This window comes from Monodon monoceros, unplaced genomic scaffold (genome assembly GCF_005190385.1).
Source record: "Monodon monoceros isolate NGI ecotype Baffin Bay Population unplaced genomic scaffold, NGI_Narwhal_1 Super_Scaffold_20, whole genome shotgun sequence".
Taxonomy (NCBI): Eukaryota; Metazoa; Chordata; class Mammalia; order Artiodactyla; family Monodontidae; genus Monodon; species Monodon monoceros.
The window spans coordinates 71,923,165-71,934,162 of NW_021703777.1; the positions used below are offsets into that span (position 1 = coordinate 71,923,165).

A 10,998-nucleotide genomic window follows, 5' to 3' on the forward strand; every position below is an offset into this window, starting at 1 on the left:
CAAACGTTAGCTACATCAGAATCATCGGGAGGGCTTGTTAAAACAGACTGCTGGGCTCACCTCCAGAGTCTGATCATTTGCCTTTCTAACAAGTTCCCAGGTGATGCTGAGTCTGCCAGCTCAAAGACCACACTTTGAGCATCACTTCCCTAGACCATGAACTTCTTGTACAGAAGGAACTGGCCTTTCATCTCTGTATGTGCAATGCCTAGCACATAGGAGGTGTTCTTGTATGCTTTTTTTATTTGAATTTCATGAAAGATAATTACAATTGTTAGAAAAGTTATTCAAAAAGTCATTCTAGGGCTTCCCTGGTGGCACAGTGGTTAAGAATCCACCTGCCAATGCAGGGGACACAGGTTCGAGCCCTGGTCTGGGAGGATCCCACATGTCATGGAGCAGCTAGGCCCGTGAGCCACAACTACTGAGCCTGTGCTCTAGAGCCCGTGAGCCACAACTGCTGAGCCCACATGCCACAACTACTGAAGCCTGCGCTCCTAGAGCCTGTGCTCCGCAACAAGAGAAGCCACCACAATGAGAAGCCCCGCACCACAACAAAGAGTAGCCCCTGCTCGCCGCAACTAGAGAAAGCCCACGCACAGCAACAAAGACCCAACGCAGCCAAAAATAAATAAATAAAATAAATAAATTTAAAAAAAAAAAGAATGAAGGCTTAAACACATATAAGTGTACTTACAAATACTTTAAAAAAAAAAAGTCATTCTAGGGACTTCCCTGGTGGTCCAGTGGTTAAGACTCTGTGCTCCCAATGCAGCGGGCCCAGGTTCGATCCCTGGTCAGGGAACTAGATTCCTCATGCCGCAACTAAAAGAGCCCACATGCCGCAGCGAAGATCCCATGTGCCGCAACTAAGACCTGGTTCAGCCAAATAAATATTGTTTTAAAAGCCATTCTATCATGTGTCCATAATGCCATCTTTTTGTATCTCTTGGCTTAAGGAAAAAACACGTCTTCATAGAGCTTAGTTCTCCCCTTTTATCTCCACCAGCAATTTCTACTGAAGATATCAACTGAGATAACACTGTTTCCAGCAGTCAAATAGAGTCTAGAGATACAGATCATTCAAGTAAGTGCCGGAAAAAGAACTTTGCCTGGTGGTGACCATAAACTGTTCTTGATGTTGTATTGGGTTGGCCAAAAATTTCGGTTTTTTTCTTCCGTAAGATGGCTCCAATAGCGCTTACTTGTCTTTAACTTCATTCAAAACAATTTTCTTAGATTGTCTTGTGTCAGATGTCATATCAGTGTGCATTTAAAAAGAAAACATATCAAAATTGGTGAATTTTTGTGTAGCCATTTTAATATTGAAGATGGAAGAAAAAAAGCAACATTTTCGGCATATTATGCTTTATTATTTCAAGAAAGGTAAAAACGCAACTGAAACGCAAAAAAAGATTTGTGCAATGTATGGAGAAGGTGCTGTGACTGAGTGAACATGTCAAAAGTGGTTTGTGAAGTTCCGTGCTGGAGATTTCTCACTGGACGTTGCCCCACGGTCGGGTAGACCAGTTGAAGTTGATAGCGATAAAATCAAGATGTTAATTGAGAACAATCAACGTTATACCACGCGGGAGATAGCTGACATACTGAAAATATCCAAATCAAGCTTTGAAAATCATTTGCACCAGCTTGGTTATGTTCATCACTTTGGTGTTTGGGTTCCACATAAGTTAAGTGAAAAAAACCTTCTTGACCATATTTCCACATGCAATTCTCTACTTAAATGTAATGAAAACATTCCGTTTTTAAAACAAATTGTGATGGGCGATGAAAAGTGGATACTGTACCACAATGTGGAACAGAAGAGATCGTGGGGCAAGTGAAATGAACCACCACCAACCACACCAAAGGCCTGTCTTCATCCAAAGAAGGCGATGTTGTGTATATGGTGGGATTGGAAGGGAGTCCTCTATCATGAGCTCCTTCTGGAAAACCAAACGATTCATTCCAACAAGTACTGCTCCCAATTAGTCCAACTTGAAAGCAGCACTCGACGAAAAGCATCCGGAATTAGTCAACAGAAAATGCAGAATCTTCCATCAGGATAATGCAAGACTGCATGTTTCTTTGATGACCAGGCAAAAACTGTTACAGCTTGGCTGAGAAGTTCTGATTCATCTGCCGTATTCACCAGACATTGCACCTTTGGATTTCTATTTATTTCGGTCTTTACAAAATTCTCTTAATGGAAAAAATTTCAATTCCCTGGAAGACTGCAAAGGCACCTGGAACAGTTCTTTGCTCAAAAAGATAAAAAGTTTGGGGAAGATGGAATTATGAAGCTGTCTGAAAAATGGCAGAAGGTAGTGGAAGAAAAGGGTGAATACGTTGTTCAATAAACTTCTTGGTGGAAATGAAAAATGCGTCTTTCATTTTTACTTTAAAAACCGAAGGAACCTTTTGGTCAACCCAATATTTGCTTGGTTTCAAGTGACAGAAACACTTCTCTAAGCAAAAGAGAGAGAAAGCAGAACTTATTGGTTTGCAGAACTCAAGAAGAGTTAGACCAAACCCAGCAGGGATGTGGCTGAGCCCAGGACTAGAACCAGGGTCCTAAAACCAGCCAGTGCTCCTTCCTCTCTTGGTCATTCTTCTTAGTCTCTCTATTTTGGCTCTGTTGGCTATCACTGTAGACTGGCTTTCTCCATATTACAATAAATTCAAGGAAGAGACCCAGCTCATCTTAGATTAAGGGCTGGGGTCACAGAAGAAAATGCATCTCCCACAGTGGCCATGTGGGTGAGGAAGGGCACAGGTCTCACAGGCGTAGATATTAGAGATGTCAGTCACTGATGCTTTTGGACAATGAAAACCTATATAAGAGTTGATAAGTTGGGCTTCCCTGGTGGCGCAGGGGTTAAGAATCCGCCTGCTAATGCAGGGGACACGGGTTCGAGCCCTGGTCCGGGAAGATCCCACATACTGCAGAGTAACTAAGCCCGTGAGCCACAACTACTGAACCTGCATTCTAGAGCCCACGAGCCACAACTACTGAGCCCACGTGCCACAACTACTGAAGCCCATGCGCCTAGAGCCCGTGCTCCGCAACAAGAGAAGCCACCGCAATGAGAAGCCCGCGCACTGCAACGAAGAGTAGCCCCTGCTCACCGCAACTAGAGAAAGCCTGCGCGCAGCAACAAAAGACCCAACTCAGCCAAAATAAATAAATAAATAGATAAATAAATAAATTAAATTAAAAAAAAAAGAGTTGATAAGTCTTTTCGTAAACATTCTTCTAAATCTTCAGTACCAACCAGATGTAATAACAGTCAGACACAAATACCATCAGATCACTAGAGAGCAGCTGAAGCCTGCAACCAAGAGGGAAGACCAGCCTGGAATTGAGATGTACTTGAGAAATATTCCAAACTACCAATGGGGTATTACATCTTGGTGCTTCTTTAAATCTTACCCTCAAACTAGGGGGTTATGAAATGTAAGGTAGAAGTTCTCTAATATAGACCAGACTCACTAGCAAATCATGTTTTAAAGGATATCAGCATGGCTTTCCTAGATCTTTGCAAGAGAAGATTTTTCTCTTCCATCTCCACATGGACCCAAAAACAGGACAAAATAGTTCCTCTGCCCTTGGCTAACCCAAACCTGAATTTTTCATATTGAAAACTCCTAGCATGTGAGGAGATTCCCAAATAAAATCGCAGTCAGTATGATCCATTGTCTTTTAGACATACATGAAAATCAGCCCATTCTTTCTACTCTGTTCGTTCCGAATGTTTTACATTTTAAGTACTATAATGTCAGTTTTAGTTTAGATGAAGGCCCAGGGACAGAGATTCTTTAGGAAAAAATTAAACTGTAGCAAACACTATGATGCTGCTATTATAAAAGCTCATAAAACACAAGGTCAAGCTTACTTTGAAAATGAGTGTTTGTTTTTTTTTTTCCAAAATGCTGACTCAAGTTCTATGTTGGGAGGATGCAGCAACACAATGCTTTGTCTCCGCTAAAATAGGTCACCAGTGCTGATTCCAGTGGACACTAACATTTCAGCTGGTGATTGCTGGGTGGTTTTCCTTTGTATGTGGCAATCATTCCGGCGAAAACTTCTGAGGTTTTCCACTGTGTTTTTAGGCTGAGATTTAATGTTTACTTTTCTATGTGCTCCACCTTCATGCTCTATTATTGTTGAAGGTGGAAATCCCGCAGGTAGATGAGTTCAGAACGTGTTGCTCTGGTGAGAAAGCAAACTATGAATAAATATAATTTGACAAATGAAAAATGTGGGGGGGAACTGACAATCAAACTAAAGTACATTATGAAAGCGTGAATATTTTCTTTGAATCACACAATGGAGAGTGGAACAAAAAAAAGTAAAAGCTTAATTAAGCCATCTGAAGCAGATCTTAATACCTAACAATAGGAGTAGAAGTAGAAAGTGTTTATTTGGCGACGGCTAGGCCACTGGAACATAATTTGCATGGTGCAGATACGTACACATCAAAGTGCATGGGTTATTATCTGTGCAACCGTTTATATTTCTCTTATAAATTTAGACTTACCATCATTTTGTTATTTCCAAAGAGACAGAGTCTATCCCGATCATTAATTTTATCAACAATTACAACTCTCCATTCTGTGCCAAACCCTTGAGGTAATTGCTGGAGATATAACAATAAATAAAGCTCCTGTCTCCAGAAGTTCGCCATCCAGCCAGGAGACAGACATGGAAATAAGTAATCTGAAGGAAGATTACTAATCCTTACAATATAATTGTCTCCTTATAGTTAAGCACATTCAATAAGCACTGAACTGTTGAACCCTATCTGACCATGGCCGCCAAGATTCTAGGGACCAGAACAGGAAAAGCTAGATAAGCAGCACTGTTATGGGTTACTGCTTTGGCTGGAATTCTGTCTGTCTGGATCTGGAATGCATTTGATCTGAGGACCATTCAAGGCGCTATGGGACAACAGGCCGTGCCTGTGTCTATTTTCCCCTACACTTTCGACATAAGAAAAGAGTATTTGGGGAATTCCCTGGCAGTCCAGTGGTTAGGTGCTTTCACTGCCGTGGCCTGGGTTCAATCCCTTGTCGGGGAACTAAGATCCTGCAAGACAGAGAGAATAAGCTCATATGACTGTGGAAGACTATTTAAAACTCCTCACTTGGACAGGCAGAGTAATAGAGGATTGCCTTGTATAGATATAAAGATTACTAAAATAAATGAATTTTGATTCACTCTAATTTACTATCAGACTCTTGCATTATTCCTGTCAGCCCCAGGTAGAACTATATCCTGGTCAGATTCAATTGTTGAGCTTCCTGGCTGGGAGGAAGGTAGAAGATACCTAACTTCCTAATTAGGGTGGGACCAGGCCGTAGGATGGACACAGCCCACCAGAACTCTCCCCCAAGACTGAGCCTTGGTCACTCTGCCAACTATGCCCTTTGGAGATGTCCAAGCTTACCAGGGGACTCTACTTCCCACCACATGACACCAAGTTGTCACTGGGGATCCTATTTTTTAGTCTGGATACATCTTAATCCCTTTCTTCCTTCCTTTGTGACTGTTTCTCAGTCCTTTGAGCAGGCAGGTCCAGACCCCTTACCTTTTCAATTTTCAGCTTCTAGATATGGTGCCAGGTATAACTGTACATACCTGATGAGTCAATATGTAACCATGAAACATGAGGGCAATTCGTTTTCCAAAAGAATAGACACAATATCTAATAAGGGATTAATATCGAAAACATTCAAGGAAATCATACAACTCAATAGCAATAAAACAACCCAATTTAAAAATGGTCAGGGACTTCCCTGGTGGCACAGTGGTTGGGAGTCCACCTGCCAGTGCAGGGGACACGGGTTCGAGCCCTGGTCCGGGAGGATCCCACATGTAGCAGAGCAGCTAGGCCTGTGAGCCACAACTACTGAGCCCACATGCCACACGACTGAAGCCCGCACACCTAGAGGCTGTGCTCCACAACAAGAGAAGCCACTGCAATGAGAAGCCCGTGCACCACACAATGAAGAGTAGCCCCAGCTCACCGTAACTAGAGAACGCCCGCATGCAGCAGTGAAGACCCAACGCAAAAAATAAATTAAAAATAATAAAAATATTAAACATAAAAATGGTCAAAGAACATTTTTCCAAAGACAACACACAAATGGCTAACAGGTAGATGAAAAGATGCTCAACATCGCTAACCGTCAGGGAAATGCAAATCAAAACCACAATGAGCTATCACCTCACACCTGTTAGGATGTTATTATCAAAAAGATAAGAGGAGCTTCCCTGGTGGCGCAGTGGTTGAGAGTCCGCCTGCCAATGCAGGGGACACGGGTTCGTGCCCCGTTCCAGGAAGATCCCACATGCCGCGGAGCGGCTGGGCCCGTGAGCCATGGCCGCTGAGCCTGCGCGTCAGGAGCCTGTGCTCCGCGACGGGAGAGGCCACAACAGTGAGAGGCCCGCGTACCGCAAAAAAAAAAAAAAAAAAAAAAAAGGTAAGAGATAACAAATGCTGGAGTAGATGTGGAGAGAAACACTTGTGCACTGATTGTGGGAATGTAAACTGGTGCAGCCACTATGGAAAACAGTATAGAGGTTCCTCAAGAACAGAATCACCATATGATCCAGCAATCTCACTCCTGGATATATCTCCAAAGGAAATGAAATAATTATCTCAAAGAGTTATCTGTACTCCCATGTTCATAGCAGGATTATTCACAATGGCCAAGATATGGAAACAAGTGTCCATTGACAGAAGAATCGATAAAGAAGATGTGGTATATATAAATATACAATAGAATATAGAGTTGTAAATATACAATAAGGCTTTTTTTCAGCCTTAAAAAAGAAGGAAATCCTCTCATTTGTGATAACATGGCTAAATCTGTAGGACATTATGCCACGTGAAGTAAGCCAGACAAAGAAATACTGCATGATATCACTTATACGAGGGGAAAAAAAGTCGAACTTGTAGAAACAGAGACTAGAAAAGTGGTTATCAGAGGCTCTGTGGTGGGGAAAATAGGGGAAGATTGGTAAAAAGGGTACAAGTTTTTTGTTATAAGATAAACAAGGTCTGAGGATCTAATATATAAGATAGGAACTATATTTGATAACACTCTATGCATAATTGAAATTTGCTAAGAGAGTAAAACTTAAGTGTTCTCTCCAAAAAAAAAAATAAGTAAATACGTGAGGTAATGGATATGTTAATTCACTCGAGGGGAGGGGTCCTTTCACAGTGTATACACATACCAAATCACCACACTGTACACTCTGAATATCTTATAATTTTGTTGATTATACCTCAGTAAAACTAGCAGAAGGGAGAAAATAGGGAAGTAGAAAGACAAAAAATGGCTACAATTATAATTCACCCTAGTTATTCCTCAAACTCAGAGGTGGTACCTTAAAAAAAAGCTATAGATGTTTAGACATTGCCCCAGAATCAGCATCTCTAGATGAGAACTTGACACTTTTTCAAGTCCTCAGAAGTTTTTGTGGAAGAGCCAACCAATATCAAGGACTGAACGAAATGGTGCTTCTTAAATTTGCCTGGTCCAAAGAATCAGCTGGGTAGCTTGTTAAACCTTCTGAGTCCCATCTTTCTTCTGTAGACCCTTATTTAAGAGGTCTGTGGTGGTAGCCCCAGAATCTGAAAGCTTAAGAGAGCCCCCAAGTGTTTTTTAGATTGAGCAAGTTTGGGAAGCACTAAACTAGGCTGGATTTCCCAAACTTCTCTTGTGATAAGAAGCACCTGGGGCTCTAGCTGGAAAGATAATTTCTTTGCCCCCAACCAGACCAAAAGAATCAAAATTTCTAGCTCAGAGGTCTGGCAGCCTATTTATTTAATAAAGATCTCCACTTGATTCTTATTATCTGAGAAATGGTAATACAGGCTCATTGAGTCCCAGCTTTGGCTTGTCATTAATATTACCTGGGAACTCTGTGTGTGTGTGTGTGTGTGTGTGTGTGTGTGTGTGTGTCTGTCTGTCTGTCTGTCTGTGTGTGTGTGTGTGTCTGCACACATTCGGAGATGAGCACGTGCATGAGCACACATGTATTAAAATACACAAACACGAAATTTATACATGTGTCACATTCGTGACATTTAATACATCCACAATTTTGTGCAATCATCACTACTATCTAGCTCCAGAACATTTTCATCACTCATCTAGGGATTTTTAAAACATCCAGATGCCTAGGCTGTACCCAAATCAAATAAACGAGAATCCCGAGGGTGGGACCCAGGCATCAGTACTCTTTAAAACATTCCAGCTGATTACAATGTGCAGTCAACTTTGGAACCACTCAGGATTCCTATGCTCTGAAAGCATTTGTTAATTTGTCCCACCAGGGTCTCTCTTCCTGGTCCTCTGCATTGCAAGTACATCCTTACTTTGCTTTATTCATTCTCTTTATTAATTTGATTCTCATACCCCATTAAGACCCTTAAATTCTTATGTCCTTCTCAGAAATGGTGACAAAATTTCCTAAGGCTTTGGTACCCCTCCTGGGGGCCTAGTCATGGTCCTGATCTCAAAGGTTCACATTCAGTTGAATGAGTTTATTTAGAGTAACCTTACAAGGATATTTTTAGGAAGCAATTGTTTAACTAATTTGGTAAACATAGATGGAGCACCAATTACGTGCCAGGTATTATGCTAGCCCAGGCCCTACTCTCATGATGGGAATCGAGGGAAAAAGCAGATATAGGACAAGATGGCCTGTACTGTGACAGTCCATCACAGCAAGATGAAAATGGGAATACATAAAGAGAGGTATCTAAACCAGGATCCAAAGACTTTTCCTGTAAAGAGCCAAGAATAGGTTTCTTTGCCTTTTGGAGCCGTCTACAACTGTCACACCTAATTAATTCTGCAATTGCCGTTTTGTACAAGAGCAGCCATAGGAAATAATACATCTGTGACTGGGCATGGCAATGCTACAAATCAAGTGGTGGGCTGGATTTGATCTGAGGGCTGACATTCTCCATCTCCTGATCTAATACACACTGGAAAGGGAAGAGGGTGTTTCAGAAACACGGAACTGTTAAAAAATAAACTGAGACATGTTAAAAATTTTAATTATTTATTTGAGCAAGAATCTATTTGAATTGGTCAGCATCAAACCCGAAGTGGTTAGGAGTGCTCTACTCACAGGAGTTAGGGGCAAGGGAAGATGCAGAAGAGAAGCAAGGAAATCATTTGATTGCTAGAGCTTAAGCAGTTGCCTTATTTAAGGGAAAGCCTCACTGGCTGTGATTGTCCTTAGATGTTGATTGAGGCTTTTACAGACATAGGCTTGGGTTTGCTTTTGTCATCTGCTAAGGCATTAGAACACTTAGTCTAATGAGCTCCTTCTTTAATTAATTTAAAAATACCAGGACACCACAGTGCATTATAGCACCCTGTGCTATACAGTATGTTCCCATCAGTTGTCTATGTTGTACATAGTATCAATAATGTGTATGTGTCAATCCCAATCTCCCAATTCCTCCCACCCCACCCCTTTTCCCCTTGATATCCACACATTTGTTCTCTACCTCTGTGTCTCTGTTTCTGCAAGGGAGGGAATATATGTATATGTATGGCTGATTCATTTTGCTGTGCAGTAGAAGCTAACACAACATTGTAAAGCAACTATACTCCGATAAAATTTTTTTTTTTAATTTAACAATATTGGAAGAGTTGAAGCGCTATTTGAAGCTCACTAGCAAAGATGGGGGGAGAAAGATTCCAGGCAGAGAGAAAATGTACTGCCAAATTTTCGGTTCAGTGTAGCTAACCCTGGGAAGTGGGGAGGGCTGAGACTGGAGAAGGCAGGCGCCAGATTATTAGGGCTATGTGTAGATTGTATGCGGAAGCAATAAACAGGGTTTTAAACATTTGTCAACGGTCACCCTGACCAGGGGACGAGGATGGTGGTTTAGGTGGGTCAAGGTAAGGCAAGCGTATTAGTTAAAAGGTTGCTGTGTTGTTGGGAAAATTGGATGTCCACACACAAAAGAATACCGTTGGACCCTGACCTAAAACCACGTATAAAAATTAAGTCAAAGTCGATCAAAAACCTAAAAGTAAGAGGTAAAGCTATATAACTCTTAAGAGAAAACAGGAAAAGCTTCATGGCATTGGATTTGGCGATGATTCCTCGTCTGTGACGCTAAAAGCACAGACAACAAAAGAAAAAATAGATAATTGGGTGACATCAACATTTTTTAATTCTGGGACTTCCCTGGTGGTCCAGTGGTTGGGACCCCACGCTTCCACTGCAGCAGGCACGGGTTCGATCCCCAGTCGGGCAACTAAGATTTTTTTTATTCTATATGTAAAGGACACAATCAACAGAGTAAAAAGGCAGCCTACGCAAGCCTCAAGGAGATTTCAACTGGGGAAAATAGGTAACGTCCCAGATAAAAGCAGAGAGTGACAGTGGTGCGGGAGAAATGAAAGAGGACGATGTGGTGGTGATGGCGACACAGGTTGTCAAGGTGATAACTGAGTTGTGTCTTAAACGATGAGATAGAGTCTGTTTTTCAAAGATATGGAGGAAGAGTATATCAGATGGAAGAAACGTCACGCACAAAGAAGCCAAGGCGGGGATGATCTCAGTGGGTTTTAGGAACAGGAAGGACAAAAACAAGAAAAAAGGTGAATGGGGCTGCAATCTTTTGGACTTGCTATGTTTGAAGATTTTGATTAGCCATCTCTATTAGCATTCATTCTCAAACTATGTCAGGGAGGCAGTTGGAGACACTGTATTAAAAAATGCATCATGGGGGCAGAGGGATTCATAGGTGGAGCACAGAGAATTTTTAGGGCAGAGAAACTACTCTGTATGATACTATAATGGTAGATACACGTCATTATGTTTGTCCAAATTCATAGAATGCACAACACTGAGTGAACTCTAATGTAAACTGTGGATTTTGGGTGATTATGGTGTGTCCTTGTAGGACCCTCAGCTGTAATGAACGCACCACTCTGGTGGAGGATGTTGATGAT

The 10,998-nt window shown here is 41.6% G+C and overlaps 1 non-coding gene across 1 annotated transcript; it reads left to right on the top strand.

Annotated features, from left to right (window-relative positions):
* The first annotated feature begins 732 nt into the window (after window positions 1-732).
* TRNAG-CCC lies at window positions 733-805 on the top strand. Its single transcript has one exon. It is a non-coding gene; the product is annotated as a tRNA-Gly (tRNA).
* The last annotated feature ends 10,193 nt before the right edge of the window (window positions 806-10,998 follow it).